This window comes from Agelaius phoeniceus, chromosome 3, assembly GCF_051311805.1.
Source record: "Agelaius phoeniceus isolate bAgePho1 chromosome 3, bAgePho1.hap1, whole genome shotgun sequence".
Taxonomy (NCBI): Eukaryota; Metazoa; Chordata; class Aves; order Passeriformes; family Icteridae; genus Agelaius; species Agelaius phoeniceus.
In genome coordinates this window covers 61,757,764-61,779,179 of record NC_135267.1, presented here as the reverse complement: position 1 = coordinate 61,779,179, position 21,416 = coordinate 61,757,764, and the positions used below count along the sequence as shown (strand labels likewise).

General features: G+C 42.5%; 2 long non-coding RNA genes across 3 annotated transcripts in view; one reads left to right on the top strand and one right to left on the bottom strand.

Annotated features, from left to right (window-relative positions):
* The window catches only part of LOC143693567 (uncharacterized), a 181,831-nt gene that overhangs the window by 58,222 nt on the left and 102,193 nt on the right, over positions 1-21,416 (top strand). The window lies entirely within an intron of this gene.
* LOC143693568 (uncharacterized) overlaps positions 11,407-21,416 on the bottom strand; it is a 35,177-nt gene continuing 25,167 nt past the window's right edge. The window contains exons 2-3 of the long non-coding RNA XR_013181382.1: positions 13,155-13,218; positions 11,407-12,529 (exon numbers count right to left, since the gene is read on the bottom strand). This is a non-coding gene — a long non-coding RNA (uncharacterized LOC143693568). The remainder of the gene's footprint in view (positions 12,530-13,154; positions 13,219-21,416) is intronic.

Here is a 21,416-nt window from a genome sequence, read left to right as displayed (position 1 = left end):
AACATATCTGGATTTCAGTTACTTCACCCTTTCTGATTCAGCATCATTTAGGATATCAGAAGGAATAAAAACAGCTCTAAGGAATAGTATTCATTCATTAACTTCAAGGGAGCTGACACTGTTTTAATCCATTTTAAGGGAGAGCGTGTCTTTTGGGTTTTTAAATTTCATCAGTGGATTTGTAAGTGTTCTCTAAACAAGTATTAAAGAGACAAGTATAAATATGATGTTATGACTTGGGAGGGCAAGGTGCGAGAATTAAGCTGAATTTAAGGTTGGCCAAACTGCTGGGTTGCAGAAGAATGGTTCAGATCTCTGACTGAAAATGTGGACTAGGTTTTACAGGGGTTTGATGATCTACTTCCATTTCTGCACACCAGGGGCCTTCTACGTTCAGCTGGAGCAGTGACAAGGTAAGTGTTCCTATGGTATTTTCAGATCAGCTTTGATCAGGAAGAGTCACAGTTGTCTTGAGATATAAAGTATGAACCTCAGCTGGGGGCTTGTTTTTTTAAGACACTAAGCAGTCCTTTCCATCTAGGATATTAAGGGGGCCTTTGAGCATCAGGTAGCTAAGAAACAACATGAGAACTTCTGAAATATTTGGCCTAAAAAGGTTGTGAAAGACTAGGTCATTCCCCCAAAGTGAATAGTGTTATCGGAAATAAATTATCAGCTTCTGAATCAGTGTTGCTTGAGAAGCTCAGCTATGATTGAAGGGTTAATAAAGCCAGTGACTACAGGATAATAGTTCAGGCTACTGTAGAGAAAAATGAGATTAGAAAATACTGAAATAAACAAAATGGCTTTTTAATGTATCAGGTCTTATGAAATTCAACCTTGGGTATAGAGAACCAGAGAACTGACTGAAACAGTACCATGAAGTTTAGTATTTATCCCAAGAAGTCATGAAGGAGAGGAGATGTTCTAGAGAGTGGAAGAATGGCAGAGATAGTGTCTATCCATAACAAGGAGAAACAGCTGAACCTGGGGATTTGTAGTCAAGTTGTATACCAGCCAGTACATGGAATAAACAATCAAACACCGGATCATAAACCCCTTGAAGGGAACAAGGATGTGAGCAGGACAGCTGGCATGTATTTGTCAGGAGTCAATCACCTGAAACCAATCTCTTTTCCTTCTGAGACACAGCAACAGACCTTGTTGGTTGGAAAAAACCAGTGGTTGTCAGGTGTTTTGATTTTAAGAAGGTTTTTCATGCTGTTTTACAAGACACAGTCAGAAGCAACATGGTAAAACCAGGATGAGAAGAAACTGTCCTTTGAGGTCAGTACACATGTGTACAGCAAGCTGTAGTCAGAGATTGGTTCCCAATGGTTACCTGTGAAACTGCAAGGGGATTTTGAGTGGCTTGCTTTGGGATTTGCTGGGACAGAGTGTGATGCAGAGCAATGGTGGAAAGCAGAGGTTCTTGTTTGCTTTTCAGGCTGGGATAGGCTGTGGGACGGGTAGAGAATGGGTTCAGAATGTAAAATAACCTGGAGAAGTTGGATGGGTGGCCTGTACAAAATGGGGCAGGGACAGCTGCAAGACTCTCGTTTGTTGAGGTAGGAACACTGAACAGCATTAATGCAATGAGAGTAGGCAACTTCTTGAAGAGAAAGCTCTGGGTTTTGGAGTGGATCATCTTAGAAGAGGGAATAGGTGAGATGTGAGTCAATAGGGTGACAGACTTTTGATTGATGAGGAACATGATCTGTGAGAGAAGACTGAACAAACCAGGGTTGCCAAATCAAAAGAAGAAAGAAGGAAAATGATAAATCTTAAAAGGTTACTAAAAAGCAGAAAAAAATAGTCTGTACTCTTTGTCCTCTGGGACAAGGGGTAATGGGCTGTAACCTCAGTGAGAGACATGGCTTAGATGCCAGCAAGATCCTTCTACTAGTGATAATTGCGAAAAGAGGAAATAGCTTGCTTGGAAGCTTACCAAATGTCCATCCTTGGGGGTTAGACAGATTACAGTCCAGAACAACGTAGGTCTTATTTATCTTGCCTTTGGGAGATGAACTAAATGTCCTTCTGAAATGCCTTTCAGCTTCAATTTCTTGAATTTAAGAATCTTGTAAACTATATTTTAATCTCCTCTCATTTTGGTTCAGGTAAGCCTATCTAGTCTATGAAGAGTTAAGAATTTTCCTTATTATCTTACAGAATAGTTAGCATTTAGCATCAGTTCAAATAGCAAAGTCTTACAATTCACTCTCCACCTTTGCTCAGCCTTATCCATTACTCTTGAACCAGTTAAATAAATATGGTTTAACCGCAGTCTACTGAATAAATGTTCTCTCTTTATTTCTCTGTATGTATGTCTGTACATATATAATATATATATATTTGAAATTATGTTTCCATTTATCCCAAGTTTCTGGAATTTATTGATTTTTTTAACAGTGTTTAAATTACATCCACTTTTATGGAGACAAATCTGTTGAAGAATTAAACAGCAAAGTTTGCTCCAATCTATAAACATGACAGGGGGATGATTTCCTCTCATTTGCTAAATATACTGCTCCTTAGTTGGAGACATAAATAAGAATGTTGCCTAAGTAGGTCATATTTGAGCTAGGGCTTTTCAAAAGACATGAAAGCACCCACCGTGAATATACACTTCAAAGCCAGAACCCATTTTTTTGTGCACATTTTGTTCCCGAGAAGTTTTCCATCTGTTCTAATGTCATGGCTTTGCCACAGTGGCTTGTCCTCAGACTCTGTATCTCTGGCAACTCATATGTTTTACTTTTTAATGCGGCAGGTAAAGGAGATAATTGGAAGACCTTCAGAGTCAGTGGGGGGGTGGGGGGAAGAGGGTGGGAAGGAGGGAAGGGGGAATCTTTCACTTCTAAATGGAGGCAAAGGACAGACTTCCTCTTCTCCTTGTTGTTAGATAGCTCGTTTGATTGGATGCCAGGAGCTGAAAGGAGGCAGCGTGCATTTTGAAAGGCTTTTCGAGGAGCAAATCTGAAATTAAATGACAGATAATATTTATAGAGGTTAGTGAAGTTCACTTCACCCTGCTCTCTGTAGCAGTGCAGTTCCAAATTCAAGATTCTTGATGGATTTAAACCCTTTTTCATCAGCAATAGTCCAACCTGATCTGCCTGTCACTTTCTAAAACGATGCCTTTCTGACTTCTCCATGTAGCTCTGAAAGGGGAAGAAGCTTCCTCACTAATATGTCACTCAACCCACCCACCTAGACACCCACAGCTTGTTTGAAGCCAGCATAGGAAAAAAAAGACCACCACACCACACACCCTGGATTGTAGCCCTGCTGAAGAAAGCACTTCTTTAAATATCAGTATCAGTGAACATTGGTCCTAGGGGTGAAGCCAGAAATAAAACCTTATTTAACTTGTATCTCAAGCCACCCCTCAAACTTACAAAACAAGCTGAGCTTGTGTTTGCTATTTTATGTGCAAATCAGTGGCAGCATCACTGTGTGTTATATTTACACAAGAATTTTTATTTATTTGTATTGCAGAGTGCCCATCACTCACACAGGAACTTTGGGAGCACCGCTGGGTACCGTGTGACTCATGAGTGTCCCTACTCAGTGTCCAGCTGGTGACACTTCTCTAATGGCCTGAGGAACAGAAGGAACATCCAGCATCTGGGGTTGGCTCTGCAAGGAACTGGCTGCAGTGCCATTGCTGGTGCAGTAATGTGGAAAGTGACATAAAAGTCAGGGAATGGTTTTTGTTGGAACCAGACTCTAGCAGGAGCAGTGATTGCTGAGGAGACAGGAGGGCTCCGGACTTAAAGGCCATGTGCATATGCCTGAGTAAGTCCACAGCAATGGACTGAAGGGCTGAGCTCAGCTCTGGGGGTCTGCAGGTCCCAGGACTGTGCCTGGGAGAAGGCTTTCACATGGTATAAAGAGCTCCTCTGGTGTCTTTGGAACAGTGGCCAGGCATACTGCCCAGGGAACAAAACCTCTTTCTAAATATCTGAAAAAGCTCTTCTGGGCCAATCTGTGTCTTCCCATCCTGAGGCTGATAACATCCACCATTACCACCACTCTTATTGCAGACAACCCTGAGACAAGCAAATTCATCTAGGACGTCACCTCTTGCATGCATAGCAACTCTTTGGGCAGCACTGGTGTTTTCTGCTCTCTAAAGAAAGGGCAAACTGCCTTTCTTCCTGGAAATGCAGTTTTTTCATGGAGGCATTTGAAAATGCCTCCATGACACAGTCCTAGCAAGCCTGTGAAACATGGTCAAGATCCAGAGCATGTGTTCACAGCAACACATGGCAGTGGGATATATGGAAACACACTTCCAGATACAAGGAAATTAATTTTTTTCCTATTACGAAAAGATAGAACAGCATAAGAATAAGTCTTCAAGAGACTTAGCAATTAAGAGCAGAATGAATGTGAGTCATCTGTCCAGCAAAAGCTGTGCCAGATGCAGACATAAAGTAGTTCAGCACCTTAATCCCACTTAGGCAATGCTTGTCCTATGACAGGGAACATTTTCTGCTGGTTCGTGAGGCAGTACATGCACATGCATGTACACAAACTTCAGTGTAATTTGGGGCTGTTCAGTTTGCTGATCTGCCAGCTATTTTTCTTAGGGCATTTTTAATATGTCCCAAAGAAATTTGGAAGTGTATAAATTTTGCATTTTGGTCCAGAGATTGTTAATGTAGGCACTAACTGCAGAGCTGCCTAAAAATTTGGATTTCAGTTTGAAAGAAATGCTGTTGTTTTGAAATGTGATGTATATTAAAGCAAGCAAAGGAAAGAAAGACTGAAGAAATTTCCAGCAGCTCTGCAGGGTCTATACCTGCTCAGTGGAACAGAGAGGACAGTGTGATGCAGCCTTGACAGTAAACCTTTGCTGGCAGTTCCCAAGACTCCTGGATCCAGGGCAGTCCAGCAGGGAAGGAGACTGAGTGCTGAACTGGTGTCCCAAATCCCAAGCCTCACCTCCAAAGCCTTGAGTGAGGTTCCCAGACAGTTGAGATATCTGCTGTGTTTGGGAAAGCAGGAACAGTTTGGGAAGGAATAAATTTCTATTTTCTGATCAGAAAATTTCTGACCAGTTTCTCTTTGAAAGGCTTTGGTGTTATTCTGTTTGTGGAATGGGAAAGCTGCAGAGTCCCTCCTTTCTGGATTAATCCTGAAATCCTTAGACATCCTGGTCTCAGTCTGAGTGCTTTTGGAGGTAGAGCATGACAGGTGGCATGGCTGATGAGAAACACTGGCCAAAGTGCTCTTTGCTCTGCTAGCTCTAGGCTTACAGACAATTCCCCAAGTGATGTTTTCAGCCACTCAGACAGACCTTATCTAACAGAGAAGCCCAAGGTTTGAAGCTCAGGAGGGTTCATACCTTCACCTCACTCTACCTTACAGAAATGCAGCTTTCTGGATCTTGTGAGAGAGACTCTTAGGTCCTGGAAGATGAAGTCAGACTGTTTTGGTGAAGGTTAAACAGGACTGCTATCTAAAGAGCTGTTAACTATATGAGTGTGGAGGTACTAAATGTGCTTCAGACTGCACAGGGTGGTAGCAGTGGAAGACATTGTGATGCTGAAATATGATTTACTCAGCTGTTTCCCATGCTTACCATGACTTTATTTACCTATTCCTTGTATTGTTCAGGTTGTCTGGATGGGGAAATGTGTACAGTTGGGAGCAGATACGACTTTTGAAACACAGACCCAGGGTCATGTGAAAAATACATGTTGCTGTTTCAGTTGCAATCAGTTGTGAAAATGCAAGAGGATGAAAGGGTTTTGCTGGCTTGCTAATGGGTGCATGTGTATTCTTTCTCATGCTATTTCAATGAAAACACCTGGAAATGAACTGAGGATTTGAGGATTAAGGGAAGGAAAATGAGCTGCCAGTGCTGAAGGCAGCCAAGTTGAGCAGCAGACAGCAATATGCTACAGCTTGTGAGGCACTGCTGGGAGATAGGGGAACAGAGGAGCACAGAGGTCAGTGCTATTAACTTGGTGTAGTGGTATGTGTGAGTGAGAGCAGGGCTTTTTCAAGCTGGGCTATTAATTTTTTACCCTATTTTGCTGATTTTTTTTCATCTTCAGTTTTATAAAGAAGATATGTTTTTGGTGAGGGCTTGCAAGCTGCCCTTAGAGGAACTGAGTAGGATCACATTGCCGGATCTAGCACTGATCTCTCTGAATTCAAGTGGTTGGTCCCTGTGACAGACTCAGGGGAACAGGATCAGCCTCTTGGGGGTCCAAATCTTCCTGGCTTCTTCACTTGGCTGCTCAGCTCACCTGTGAAATGCATGAGCTGTAAGCACAGGAAACATGAAGGCATGAAATAAATTCAAACTTCTAAGATGCCCAGCTCTAAAATCAGCCAGCAGCAAAGTGTGGTGCAATGATAATTAACTTCCATGATGGCAGCTCTGGGAGAGATACACATTGGGCACTTTGGGAGATTTGGTGTGATGGACTGGAAGCACTGCTGAGGGGGTCACGGGCTGGTGGCAAAACCCCCACGGGAGCAGGGAGCACAGCAGGGTGCTGGAAAAGAGCAGCCATGAGGGGAGGAAATAAAGAAAAGAGCCCTTTGGTGCCTTCTGTGTTCCTCCTGCCCCTCCAAACGTGGCAGCTGCTCAGAGAGGCCATGGAGTAAGTGTGTTTCTCCTGAGTGCTTGCTGTAAACAGTGCGTAGAGCAGCGCTGATTATACATCAGCTCGCTGGGCTAACTATAGCATGGTAATTAAAGGGGTGAGAACATTTTGGAGTACTTTCCACCACTTGTTGTCTGTGTAATCCCCCTGTGTTTGGCAATAAATAGAACTTTTAAGTTTAATTAATATACACTTGGCTGGCTATCCATTTAAAAGCATGCTTCGGTGGCCTGAGACATTATCCACTTATGCAGAGTGTTGCTGGAAGAGCTGGTGCAATGCTGGAGAGGGAGTGCAGGGCCAGGGCAAGGGGTGCTGCTGAGCCCTGGAGCAGGGAGGCACAGCTTCGTGTCCCAGGGAATGTAGGTCAGTGGGCAATTCAGAGCATGCTCTGACACAAGCATACAGGCACTGCAAGAGAAGGCAGAGTAAATAAACAGCTTTTCTCCTGAATGTGGGGCAGCTTTGGGCTGTTTTTAACATTTATTTCTGAACGCTGGGTTTCGTAAGCGAGTTCCTCCCAGGCTGAGGTGTCAGAGGGTCAAATGAGTCTTGAGAGAAAAATGGAGTCTAGTATCTCTCTTTTTCCCTCAAACTTCTTTTGTGTAGGGCAGTTCAAACCATTGATTTTTTTTTTTTTTTTTTTTAGAGTTTAGCAGAAACAACAGCTACAAAAAAATTGGTTTGGATTAGATCAAATATACATTCCTTCCCTCCTCCTCCCCTCCTGGGATGAAACAAACAAATCATGCCGTTTAGCACCATTGTGTCATTTGCCCCAGAACAAGCCATTTCATTTCATGTGCTTTTTGAAAAGCAGAGGCAAGGAACAGCCAGAGTTTCATAAAACTGCCAGAGGACTTGGACTCCAGTCCCAGCTCCAGTGAGTGCTGAGTTGTTTGTCTGCAAGAGCAGGGTGTCAGCAGGAACTATTTCAGGCCCCCCCTTTACTCCAGAATCCACCCCAGGCTGATGTTTGGAGGAATTTTCTGTGGGTGGCAATGACTCTGTGCAGGTGAAGGAATGAGTTCAGCTGCAATAGATGCACAAAATGAGCCAGGGCAGAGAAGTGAGGGTCAAGGTGGATGTAGAAGAGACTTGGAGAGGAAAGAGAAGGTGTCAGGAATGGAGCAGGTCTATAATGTTGTAGCTTCTGCTTATTTCTTTCAGTCTCTGATACTATTTTTCCACTGCTCTCCTTGCCTTTCCTGGTTCTTTACCTCATGCCTGCTCACCTTCTATTCTCATGTCTTTTTTTACCTTCTCAGTCTTTTCCTCTGGATCAGGTGCTTTGATCTGGGAAGCCAAGTTAGTATGCCACCGTGTAAACTGGTAACCTATCCTTCCTAGTGATGAGCTAATGTATGTAGGGTTGTATGTCTTGAAGACCCAGTTGTAGGTAACCAGCTTTAATTTTCACTTATTTTTATTTTTATTTTTATTTTTATTTTTATTTTTATTTTTATTTTTATTTTTATTTTTATTTTTATTTTTATTTTCATGTGTTTGTGTTGATTAAAAAAAATAAAGTTAAAGTCTTCTGCAAGAGCAGATTCAGTGGCCTGTTCTGCAGGGTGGAGGGCATGAGAAATGTCCTCTCTCCTGACTTCAGGGTGGAATGAAACAAACACTTGTTGGGTACAAATAATTTGTCCTATTTTCTCCATCAGCTCCAGGAAGAGAGGAAGCATTTCCCCAAGAAAAACCTCTCTCTGCATTATCAGGAAAGGAGCCTGAGGTGGCTGGCTCAGGTGCATGTGTCGGCTCTGGGTGTCCACCTGTGCCTGGAGGAGCAGCGTGCTCTCTCTGATTGGCCTGGCCAGTGGCAGTAGAATGAGCAACAGAGGGTCCAAAAATAAGCAGATTTAATAAAAAAAGCTTCATGGCATGGTGGTTGGGGCCGTGCTGTGCAACTAATTAACTTGCTAACCCTGTGGAAGCACTTCCAAAAATGAAGTCCTGTTCTCTGCTCCCGCGTTTCCTGCATTCAGTTTCCTGCGCTGCTTCAGCTTCTGTCCCCTTCCCCAGGCGGTCAGCATAGCAATGTCACTTATGCCTGCTGTGTGTATGGGAGGGACATGTCACATCTTGTGCCTTTCCTGGCCTGCCACTGTGACCTTCTGCAATAGCTGAGAACATCAGCTCCCCCTCCCTGAAGTGGGGCAGCTCTTTTGCTGAAAAAAGACTTTTTTCTTTGGGCTTCCCTGTTACACGCAGTAGTCACTCACCAATAATTGTATATAAGGACAAGGAGATAAGTGATTTTTGAGTTGTGCTTCCTTTTCTTCATGGCAAGTGGAGTGTTATCCATCTGCACAGTTATTAAAGGCATAGATGTGCTTCTCTTTTACATTGTGAGATTTATCAGCAATGCATGTGAAACATAGCTTTCTTTTTTCTAAGTCTTTCTGTTTTCTCCATTCACAGAAATATCCTGATTTTCATACTGTGGCTTGAAATGCCTGGCTCTGGCTATTTGTACCTGCTTTGTAATAGCCCCACTTGAGAGGTGAAAAAGGAGGCTCTAAAGCCCAATTCCAAGATTACGACCTGCACATTATTTTAATTTAAACTCGCCTCCTGTTACAACAGAGAATCAAGGTGTAAGTGTGTAAAGTGCTTTGGGAGCCCTGTGATAAAAGGCCCTATAAAAACATAAATGTAAGCAGATGGCAGTCACAACCTGCCTGGTAGGAGCAACACACAAGCTCACAGAAAAGGGTGTGAACTCCAGCCCTTCCCGAAATTATCTTGGACAACAATAAATGTAACCTTTGCCAGGGCCTGTGCATTTGTAATGTAGACCCCATTATTTCTCACCACATTGCCTCAGCCTGAGACACAAACTGAATCATTGGGTTGCACCTCCAAGCATGTTCAGGCTTTGTGTGCCTTTTCAAAAAGAGATCCATGACTGTGGAACAACACCAATGACAAAATCATGGCCATGGCTGTATCTCAACCACTTTGATGTTGATATCCTCAAGAAAAGGCATAAAATAGGAAGTCCTTGGATACTGCATCACCATTTTGTAGCTAAACTTAGTCTGGGCCATGATGTGCAGAAATGGAAAGGAGTGAAATGTAATGAGCAAGACATGCAGTGACATGTGTTTGCTGAGGAAAAGGGAGAGCTGATCTTTTTTTACCCTTGCCTTGCCTGTTCTTCTAAACACCATTTTTTTCTCAAAGGATGGATTTTCTCTTTATCTAACTTGTCTTTTTTCCCTGCTGTGAAATGTTTTGGGTCAGACGATGTTTTGCTGGGCTTTAGAAAACTGCTAAGAATTAATTAATCCGTAATTAAACTGATGGGGAAAAGACATACGGAACTGTTAATAGAATTACATCCTCAAAAGGAACAAAAATAAGACAGTTTCCTTTAATTTCTCTTTTTTACAGTTTGCAATGTGACACATTTCTGACCAAGTTCTAGTTTAGACAAAGTGCATGTGGCAAAAGTTGGAAGTGTTGTAATGCTGCCTACTGTGATTTGTATAAACATTTAGGATCCCCTGGAGAGGAATGTAATCCAGGGTTCCTTGCTTACACAGAAACGCTCAGAACAATATAACATTTGAAAGAAAAGAAACATTTTTAATTGGATTTGTGCTGACTATTTTCGAAATACAAAGAAGACACTTTATCCAGTAAGCTGCAGATTGTTTGCAGTCACAGAGAATCGGCAGGCCTCAAATTAGCTGCAGGACAGCCCTTGTTGTTGTTCTGTGAGCCCAACAAAATGTGAGATTTAAAGGAAAAATACTAATGATAAGAAAAGGCTGTAAAATTCAATCCACATGTTTCTCTAAGTTTATGCAAGTTAGGCTGAATGGATCATGTGATTTCCTCATGCATTCCTCAAATTATAAAAAAAAAATTGAAGGGGAGGATTGTCAAGTTTGTCTTTCTTCTGACTAGAATACTTGCTATGGAATGGGGCAGATCCTGGTGTGTGCTCTCCTTTGCTCACTGACTGTGCTGGCAAAGAGTGACCTTGGCTTGCTCCCCAAGACCTGCCACCTCCCTCTGAACCCCTTGTACCATTGTGGATGGCCTTCCCTGCTTTTAGCACCCATCCCACTGCTGTTAGCAGGAGAGGGACAGCTCAGGCACAGTTCCCAGTTTCATGCTGGGTTGAGTCCCTTTCCTGTTTGTATTGAACATGAGGAGAGGAGAGACCTGTTGTTTCATCAGCGACATCAAAGAGAAGAAAATTGCTCTCCAGTGTATCCAAATTTGCAACATCCCTTGGCTTTTGTAGTAATAGAGAGAGGATATTAGAGGCTTTTAGTAAAGGTAGAAAGCCTGGTTTTATTTCCCTTTTCCTTCCATTGTTGCATTTTATTTTTCTTTCTTTGCATTGTTGATCAGTGAGGTCCATTGGTAATGTCAACAGGCCTTATTTTGCCAGATGCAGCATTCCTCTTAACCTCAAGTAGCAGTTGAAGAATCACTAAACTTGAGGTGAGAATAGGCTTCAGAGCAGATAGAGTGCCCTGAGGCATCTAAAAGTTCAGTGCCTCTGTAATTGTTTGTATTTATTATTTCCAAGTATTAAAAGAAATGTTAAGATGTATTCTTATAAAAAGAAAAGATACAAGCTCAGGTTCACCCTACTGATCTTTTGGCTGTTCATGGAAAACATAAAATAAGGAATATTTCGACTCTGGCCTCCTTCTATGTAACTAGTGAAAAGAAATTAATTTCTTCATGGGGAATTTAACACTGCACAGGATCTGAAGGCTCCTCTGGAGGGGACTGTTGCTTCATTGACTTGAGTGACTACACACTTACCATAGGTGTCTCGTCCAGGTACTCGTGGTTAGCCTGTAAGTGAAGTTCTGGACAGAACAATTTGTATGTGACGAGATACAAGATCCCATAACTGCTGTTTAAGGAACGTGCAGACTAAGTTGGTTCCAGTAAGTGCTTGGCAGAGCTGTTAGCACATTAGGTCAGGATTAGTAGAGCCAAGTGTGTAGGAATGATTTTTTTGAGGGACTGGAATAAAGAGGGCTCCTAGAGAATGAGATTTAAGGGGGGGCAAAAAGAAACAGGATGGGAAGGAGGACTGAGAGTAAGGACTTGGAAGGAGGGACAAGAAAGTTAAGCTGAATATACCTAAGTAACAGATAAATGCTTATGCTCTTACCACCTCTTCATTAAGGACCTCTAAGAAAAGTTCTTAAGAAAGAAGACAAAAGCCTCTCTTGTCAATGGATGATGGTCTATGGGTGCCAGTTATAGCAAAGAGAAGCTAAGATAAGGAGGAATGCAAGAGGGGGATAATTCTGCAAGACAGTTTTGGGAGGTGACCCTCATGTTTCCCAACATTAGCAATCTACAGGCATAGATGTCGAGGCTGAGCTAGTTGTCCTGAGCTGCCTTTTCAGTCAGAGGAGAGCAACTGCTGCTTTTATGGTGCAGTTCAGCTGAGCTACTTTAGATGTCTGCTTAAAAGTGGGATGAATCCTACTTTGCCTGCTTCCATTGATGAAAATGGAGATGAGGGATGTTAACTCAGATGCAAAGTCTATGGTTTATAAGTCACTATGGAATGATCTCTAGACTTGCATTCACCTCCAAACAGCATGCAAAACTGCCAAATATTTGTTCTTTCTGGACAAATCTTACTCCCGCATGATCCAAGCAGGACTTTTAGGTGGTCAAGGAGACTTACAAGACTGATATATTTAAGAAAAGGCAAAATGAGATATTTTTGGTAAATTGCATTTCCTTATTAGTCATCACTTCCCTTTTTATTCTGAGTAACAGCCCTCTTCAGACGTGTTCGTTTTATTTGGCAGAAGCGTAGATAACTCCAGATGTTGCTGATTCTTTTTCAGTTTCTTGCCTTAGGAAACTTTAGTTGCACCTGAGAGAAAATAGAAGCCAACCTGGAAGAAAAAGAAAAGAGATATATAATAGCCTTGATAGAGGAAAAGAAAAATCAGATTGATTTATATGGTCTGGATGATGTCTAATTGTTTCCTTAAAGATGAATTAAAAGCCTTTTTATTCACAAAGAGCTGAGTTCAGGGCCTTGTAGTTCTCCTATTAGAGCTGAAAACATCACTGATAAAGAACTGGATTTTCTAGCTTCCCTTAGGGGTCTGCTATTGCAATAGAAAACAGAGCACTAAAGATAGCAATTGGCAAGTAAGTAGAAGTGATAATAGGCTTTGATATTAGGGAGCAATATCCTTGGCTTACATAAGTAGGTGCCATCTTATTTCAGCAGAGGTCTGCTTTTTGCCCCAGACTGACAAAAAGTTTCCCCACACTAAGGCACCTAGATTTTTAGCTATGTAGTGTTGTAATTTTAAATCTGCAAATACAATGTGTTATCCACCATGGCTTTCACATTTTTGAAGTTTGTTGAAGGATATTCTTGATGCTCTAATCTACTAAGGAGAAAGCCTGAGAAAACACTGATTTTTTTTGCCATTCTTTAGGATACGTTTCTTTGCTTACATTTTCTGTTAAATCAACAGAGGTTGATGGGGTTAATGACATACAGACCTTTCCCTTCCAGAGGAGCAGTTCATCTCTAGTTCACACTGCTAGACACTGAAAGTCATTCCACCTAAAATAAGATAAAATAAAATTAAATTTAAAAAAAGGAAAGAAAAAAGAGAAAAAAGATGTCATCCAGTTAATGACAAATAAGAATTCACAAGCCTGAGACCCATGACATAGAGCTTTCCATGTCACTAAGCAGACTGAGCAGGCCTGGAGTCTGAATAATGTGCCAAAGTGTTCCTCTGTGCAGCCCCCAAAAAGCTCAGCAGACTTTTCTGTCCAGGGCTGGAAGACACCAAGATTTCCAGGCTATTATCTTCCACTGGAATAACATTCAGTCACAGATAACTTGCTCCTTCTGGTGAAAGTACTTCTATATAAATAAGGGAAGGAGTGGTGTTCTTTGGAAAGCAGTCTGCTATCGCTTCTGACAGATAACAGCGATTGTGATGAGGAGTAAACACCTCAGTCACCGGGAGATGCAGAGCACGCTGATGCACCCTGGAAGCAGCATCACGGAACCACAGCTGAAGGCTGAATCACTGCTGCATCTAATTAGGCACATCAGTTAAGATATGCAAGCCTCCAACTGTCTGAGAAGGGCTGAGATTACTAATACCAATCTGTTATTGTCCTCACGGCTCAGAAGAGGTGATGGTTGATGAGATTAAAGAAGTAGCATTTTGTGTTAGAGTGGTCAGTAGCTTTCTGGTTGCTTGTTGGGGGGAAGGAGGGGCAGGCAGTTGTAGTAGTGTTGCATCGTTTTCTGATTTGGCCCTCTGACTAATGTCAAGGTAAAGAAGTAAATCACTCGCATTTAATGTGTTGGTGAATAACAGCAGCCCCTTGATTTTCTAATGCAGTGTCATTTGAATTGTATATGCTATTGAATCAGACAAAATATGTATTTATGCATTAGGTTTCTTCAAAATTCCTAGTATGTTTTTTAACAAGATGCAGGAAAAATAAACTGAAATGCCGATCTTTTTATTCCTGGTTTGTTTGTGACAAAGCATCAGCGATGTCCTGTGCCGAACATGATTCATGTACGGCGCAGACAGCGGATACTGAGTTTGAAAGGGGGCTAATCAACAATCTTTGGAATAAAGAAGTGTCTTAACTCAAAAATGTTGATGCATGAATGAATGTAATTCTTTGTGCACTGAGTTACTCTTTAGGGGACACATCTACTGTAGCAAACACACTGAATCAGTTCAGTGCCATTCACAAGCAAATTAAGTTGTAAAATCTCACCGTATGTGTATGTGTGTCTAAATATCTCTAGAGAAATTATTTATTTATTTTCTACTTTGCTCAAATTTTTCCTCTTCCAGTGCACTCATTTCATTCTTGGAGTCACTCTATTGATGTTAACAGTGGGATATCAAGGAGGTATTTTGCTCTTCTACATTTTTAGGATAAAAGTTTCTGGGACGAGGCCACACACAGCAGCAGGCGAGCTGTCTCATCCAGGCAGGGGACTGATGTGGGGGTGGAGGAAGGTCTGCTTCTCTAGCCTTGGGGGACAGCACAAATCCAAGCTGGGTAGTGTGTGATAGAGCCAGGCAGCAATGCAGAAATCGTAAGGAAGGTGGATGTTTTGGCTCCTAGATTTTTAGGGACAATTTGATGAAGGATTGTTGGAGGAGCCCAGGGAAGGTGTGCTTTGTGAAAGAGCCTGGCAAAGAGCAGGTGTGAAGAAGGAATAGTGCAGGGGATGTCAGAGTGCTGTGGCAGCTCGTCTCATCAATGGCCAGTTGGACAAGGAGCCTTTGTGCTCTGCCTTTCAGGCATACAGTAGTTGGAGATGAGATAAGGAAACTCTGAAGAAGGAGGATGAACACATTACTCTTGGTGGGAAGATGACACTGTGGGTCTCTAACCTAGGCAGTGTTGAGTATTGCATTTAGCCTCTGAGTTGTCTGAATGAACACAAAAATGCAGGGTCCTCTTGAAAATTAGGGTGCAGCTCCATGTTATGGATCCTTCCTCAATGGATCCAATATACCCTCTCCCACCCTTCTTTGCCCCCACACAAGGATCTGCTCTCTCCACTGCTGTGTCTGTTCTACTGCTGGTGTGTCCAGGACTGGTGAAAATGAGATGACTAAGGAAAAAAAGATTATAACTGGAAAAAAAAAAGAAAAACAGGTGGATAATAGGAAAAAAGTGCTTCTTTAGAACTAGATCATTTTATATCTCTGAGTTAGCTGAGTTGGTGCAAAGGAGAGGGATAACCAACCCTTCTTGGGGATTGGAGGGGACAGAGCTGAGTAGGAGTGGTGGGGGTGAGGCTAAAATTTTTTAGCCAATACTACCCCCAAAGGATTGGAAACACCTTAATCCATTTTTAATAGGAATGGGATTCATCTAATGTTTCTAAAAAAACAGGTGTGTGCATATGGACACTGGTCGTGTCTGGAGAGGAGGAGCTCTACCCAGTCCAGTAAGTCAACTCCTTACTGCTGAGCTGCTTTTTCTGTCCTCCATGAGGGAGTCCAGATGCCCAGCTGACCCCAGCACCTGAGTCTTAGAGCGCTCAAATGATCTCAGATGAGTGCTACCCATACCCTATAAATAGTTCATATATTGTCCAAGTTTACAATTAAATCCATTAACTAGCTTGATTATAAACAGGTTCTGTAAGCACCTAAGATTGGACCTATTTTAATGACGGAAAAACCTCTTGTCTGTAGGTTACATTGTTAAAGAAATATGATCATCTTCCACTTAGTGTCATTATTTGCCAAATATAATTTGTTGCCAGCACTGAAAAATCATGTTTTGCTGGAGGAAATTCCTTAAACACTTGCCATCTCTCAACATTGCTTCCCTCCTCTATTGTTTCTAGAAGGAATAAAAGTCCAGAGGGCTTTAAGCAAAAGAAAGACCTCTGCTTTTCTTTGTCATTTGAATGTGACAACCCCTTCTCTGAGGACAGCTGGCCTTTGCTCTCCAGTGGGAGATACAATGAAGACATGATACTGGAAAGCTGGAAGACCTTGCTCAAAGAGTCATTTTATCTAATATGGCGCCATAGCTGCTACAGTGACTCTGTAATCATTTTATGTTTACTGGCTATAATAACCATGTGAAATGAATGTGCTACATGGTATACTGCATACAGTAAACCCAAGGCAGAACTGAGGTTATTTAGGTACCTATTTGAATATAATTAGAAACTATTTCTTTAGTTTAGAATACTTGGTTTGGAGATAATTAAATAACCCTGTAAAAGACACTGTAAAAGATAAATATGTATTTAGTCACCTGGCTATTTTGCTAGAGTTTTGGTCTGGCAATTGTTACAGCACTGCATAACTATAACTCAGCAATATGGTATGTAATACATTATTATTACCTGGCCATTGATCAGATGAACGGCTGCTTCTGGCTGCTTCTCCAAGCCAGCTGAAGCTGGTCCTGCATCCCAAGCTAGATCAGTGCACTAAGTACCCAGCTGACCAGCAGAACTGCTTTTTATTTCTCATAATTGTAATAACATTGTCTGTTCTTAACTAAGGGATTCTACTTTTGTTTATATCCTGTTTATAAACTAGATTAATTCCATTGCCATTTCTTACCTGGAACAACTACAGATGACTTTATGGAACCCTTAGTTGTTGCCTAACACTTTTAATAATCTACCTGAGTAGTTTGTGATCTTCCGCAGAAGAAGGGAACAGAGGTATGTTTTAAAAATAAGTCTGTACACTTTGTGTGCCACTATGTGAGACATTTTGGAAGGATTTGGTGTTCATAAAATGCAGATCATCTGCCTTTTGATGAGCAGGCCTGTCAAAGTGTCCCAGAACAAATGTCTAAATCTTTCACGTTACCTTAGAAAAGATAAACCAATCTGTCTGAGATTACTGACTATTAATTATTTTCTGTGATTCTTTTTTTTCCCTTGCACTGTGCAGAACAAAAGGGAGAAATGAACTCGTCTCTGTGTGCCTTTTTCATAGTTTGAAACTTCTGGGTTTTGTTCCTTTCCTACCCTGTCATCAGTGTAAGCTGTGGTTTGCAGGTTTCCCCCCTTATTCTTTCCCATTAGTCGCTCTATTAAATATGTTAATTGTAGTGTCCCAGATTACTGGGAGCTCCTTAAATCAAAGCCATGAGTCTTGGTAGCAAGGCGCTTAGCTATGGGCTTTGCTGATGATAACTGCATCATATGAGTATTCATACAGAACTGATTGAGCCCCTGAGGCCAGATGCTAGAGCTGTTTTGTGCTGCTCTGGCACCGTCATGCAAACTTCAACAGAGTTTGTAGGTCTGTTTAAAGTCTATTTCCAAGTGAGGAAGTCCTGCCATACTGGCCTTGATGCTGCTGCATCTCTTGCAAAACACAGCCCTCACTGGAAGGAGAGAAATGAGGCAGAAAGACGTAGCCCAAATGGTCTTGGCCAGGAGGGCCAATCCTATTCATTGCATATGAGCTGAGAGGAGTTGTATGGTTTTTGTGGTCAATGTTGTTTTTACAGTTCAAGACTTGGAGAGGGCTAAAAGAATAACAATAATAACTAACAATTAAGAAATTTATTATTTTTATTATTACTACTATTACTGCTGCTACACAGTCAAAATTGAGAGTGCTCAGTACTGTAGAAATGTATTGTGTCTGAAGAAACTTGCACTGGCAGCTTTAAAATTTCCCTCACTGTGCATCTCTGATCCTGCTTTTGGCTTTTCCCAAGGTATATTTGTTGAGATGGGCTGGTACATGCTACGTCTTAAAGCAGCTACAAAGGAGCTTTATTTGTACTGCCTGTCATTTCAAGCTGGAGGAATTCAGTATCTATCTTGCTGCCTTTGCCATATGCAGTTGGGTTTTCTCCTTCCCCTCTGTAATTCTTCTGGGGACACTGCATAATAAAAGTCTCAACTTAATCAAGAAAAATTCAACATGTGGCACGGCAAGAGAGAGCGTCGGGATTTAAAAGCGTAAAGCAAACAAACAAGCAGGCCCTTGTGATGTCAGACTAATAACACACTTGCTGCTGTGCTCTCTGGCTTGCTGGTGTGTGTACTGTTTCCCTGTACAACATTGTTCTGGGCTTTGTTTCCTTCGGCTGCTCAGCCCGAGAGGGTTCCCTGCTGCCAGGGGGCTGCTGGGACATCAGCAGGTGTCTGAATAATTGGAACAAAAATTCTTTTAGAAAGAAGCAGTTCATGGAAAAGAAAACCCTGTCCTTAGATTAAAAAAGTAAAAAATAAAATAAGAAAAAGGTCTTCATTTTCTGGGGCAATTAGCAGTTTCAAATCTTCCTTTCTTTTAGTTAGAGATAAAATTAAGTCACACACATGAAGGAGCAATTGTTCCAGATTGGAGCAGGCTCAGCATAGCATGTGATGAGGGCAACCGTGTCCTGTGAGCCTATGAGGAGTGGAGGGTGTTTGTGGCATAGAGTCCAGTGCTTGACTCCTGGGTCAACGCCACAGAACAAGGCTGTGCTTTGTCACTTGTGGCAGTGCTGCCACGTGAAAAGCCAAGGAAGGACTAGCTGCCATTCCACACACAGTCACAGTGGTTTTTAAACCCCCATTTCCCACACCCTGTTTGAGAGCAAAGACTGACTGCTGTAGCAGAAGCTGGCTGCCTAGGCACAGATGGATGTGGGTGTCTTTTGCTGCTTGGGCACCCAGTAGCATCTAGCAGTCCAAAAGGACATCGATGCTGCAGGCCAGCCAAGCCACGGGGGCCAGCTGGGGGGGCTCCCTCCCCACAGAGGCAAAGAGCATCTCTGACACCCCCTCCCCTCAGCCCAGGCTGCCTCCCCTTGGGGCTCTGCTGTGCTTGCCTTCGCTGCTGGCTGCTCCTGGCCAAGCAGAGGGAGGGGAGCTCCTTCCATTTGGTATGTAAAGGGTGTGGAGCTGGATGTGGTGTGGTGGATGTCTGTGCTCCAGGTTGTCTTAGCTGCTCCCTTGAAGGCTTTGGGAAGGGTGTGAGAAGAGGGCTGAGCTTGCAAGTGTGGATGTGGGCTGGAGCAGCTGAGAAGTAGCTGCTTGTAGGGACTTTTGATGTCAGTCCTAGAGAAAAGACCTGGGCCATTTTAAGGCATCCCTATCCATTAGGTGTCAGGTTAGGCAGGAACATGCAGCTGTTGGGGGTGGAAGATAGACTCTGTGCAGAAATTGTGTCCTGGCTCTGAGAAGGGGCAGCCTGTCCCCTGCAGTGCCAAGCAAGGTAGAAATATGATGAGAGAGCCCAGACCAGGTCTAGGAGGCATCCTGGGACTGATGGTGGGAGTGGGCATTAGTGTTACCGCCCCAAGTGCTCCACAGAGGAGTAAGGACTGCACCCAGACTGTATGCAAGGTTCCCTGGGTGCTGGCTCTCTGGACTTCAACCCCAGGGACAAATTCATTCTCTCTTGCATGCGATTTCTCCTTCACAACCATCTGAGAGTCCTGAATAGTGTGTAAAATACCAGAAATCCCACCCACATAGCAAGAGAGGTAGTAGGATGAGCAGTGGTTAGAAGAAAATCCCTGTGGAAGGATATTGAGAGGGCTGAGTCCTTGCATTTGCAATGGGATGGGGAGAAAAGGGCTTAGTGGCTGCGTGTGTAAGAGCCCCATAGCTTCTGCGATAATTTTGGCATTCAGCATGTTTATGAATAATGAAATAAACTGGTGTGACATGAGGGAATAAGCTGTAAAGTGTCACAAAGCACCAGAAACAAAATCCATCCAAAATGCTTCTTTTCTTCTTGAGGAAAACCTAAAACAACTTTTCTGATTACCTGACAGTCCATTTAATCCCCAGGAAACATTCCTTTGTTACAGTTTCAAGGAGAATTACTTGAAATAATCCTTTGTACAATACTTCATTCTATTTTAGTTTAAAATCATGTCCCTTTTCTTTTTTGAATTTTTTTTTAAGGAAAAATGAAAAAGGACCCCTAATCAATGTCTATGGAAGAGCTGAGGGCAAATCTGAGGCTTTCTGGTACAAGGATTGCCTTTGTGAGGAGATGTGTGCTAAAGACTGCAAGGGCTGAACAAGAAATGATCGTAAAAAGAAATTAAGAAAAAAAATCCCTGAAGCTCAAATCATTGCAATTGCATAGTGCAGATTTGGCCATCACTGAGATGAGGAATGGTCCTTGATGGGTCTGCGTCACACGTGGGTGCCTTCAGCAGGGCTTTGTGCTGCCAGTGACCCAGATTCAGGAGGAGACCTGGGGTCTCCAGCACAGAGATCTTCAAGGCTTTTGAGTGACACATGGTCAAGGAGGAGAACTGGGCTTGTCTGGGGCTGCTGCCATCTGCCTGCCCTGCAGCAAAGGTCACTTTCCAGGAAAGAGCCAGCCCGCCTCTTGGAAAAGCTGAGTGGTGTGGTGAAGGGAGGAAAGTAAAAGGCAAAAAAATATAAATACCACATATTTTGTTCCTCACTTTCTGGATGTCATTAGTTAGTATAATCTGGAGGACACTGGGGGCTGTGAGTTTGAATGTTGGGGGCTGTGAGTTTGACATTTGAATGCTCTCAGCTTGTCTTCTCTTTCCTATTGACTCCTGAGATTATTTTCTCTTCTGTTATATTGAAATAAATCTTATTTACCTTACAGAAATGTGTAAAAATTTACTCTATCCCTGTTCCCAGACACCTAAGGACATTTCACATGTGCAACCTGAAGGATGCTTCCCAGTGGGATGTCTTAGTTTAGGCCAGGGTATTTGTTTAAGTGAGGGCAGGTTTGGAAGGCGATGGCATTTTCCCCTTTACCAGGTCTCTTCCTTGGATGATCATGCTGTTGGACATGGAGAGAAACTGTGTCTTACTGTCTGTGGTCAAGGTCTGTTTCTCCTCACATCATCTGTGACTCTGCTCTTGACTGAACCATGAAACTCACTGCCACAAGCTAGCATGGAGGCCAAGGGGTTAGGAATATTTCAGGAAGAGCAAGGCCTGTTTCCTGGATGAGAGCTTCTTGAATGACATTGGATAGGCAAAAAAAAAAAAAAAAAAAAAAAAAAAAAAAAAAAAAAACTTCCCCAAACTGATGAACACCTTCAGCCTCCAAGGAAGGGAATCAGGAACTTGAGGTTTGCCTGAAGTGGTTTTGCAGTGATTTCTGGTGGTGTTTCTCCCACCAGGGTCAGCAGCACTAGGTCCTAGGCACATCTAGGAAAAGATATTGAAGTACATGTGAGAGGTTGGGGAAGGCTGCTGAAAAATATTCACTCTACTGTGGTTCAGCACTGATTGCACTGGAGGGAAGAATTAATAACTGCTGCCTCGGCCACAGGTTA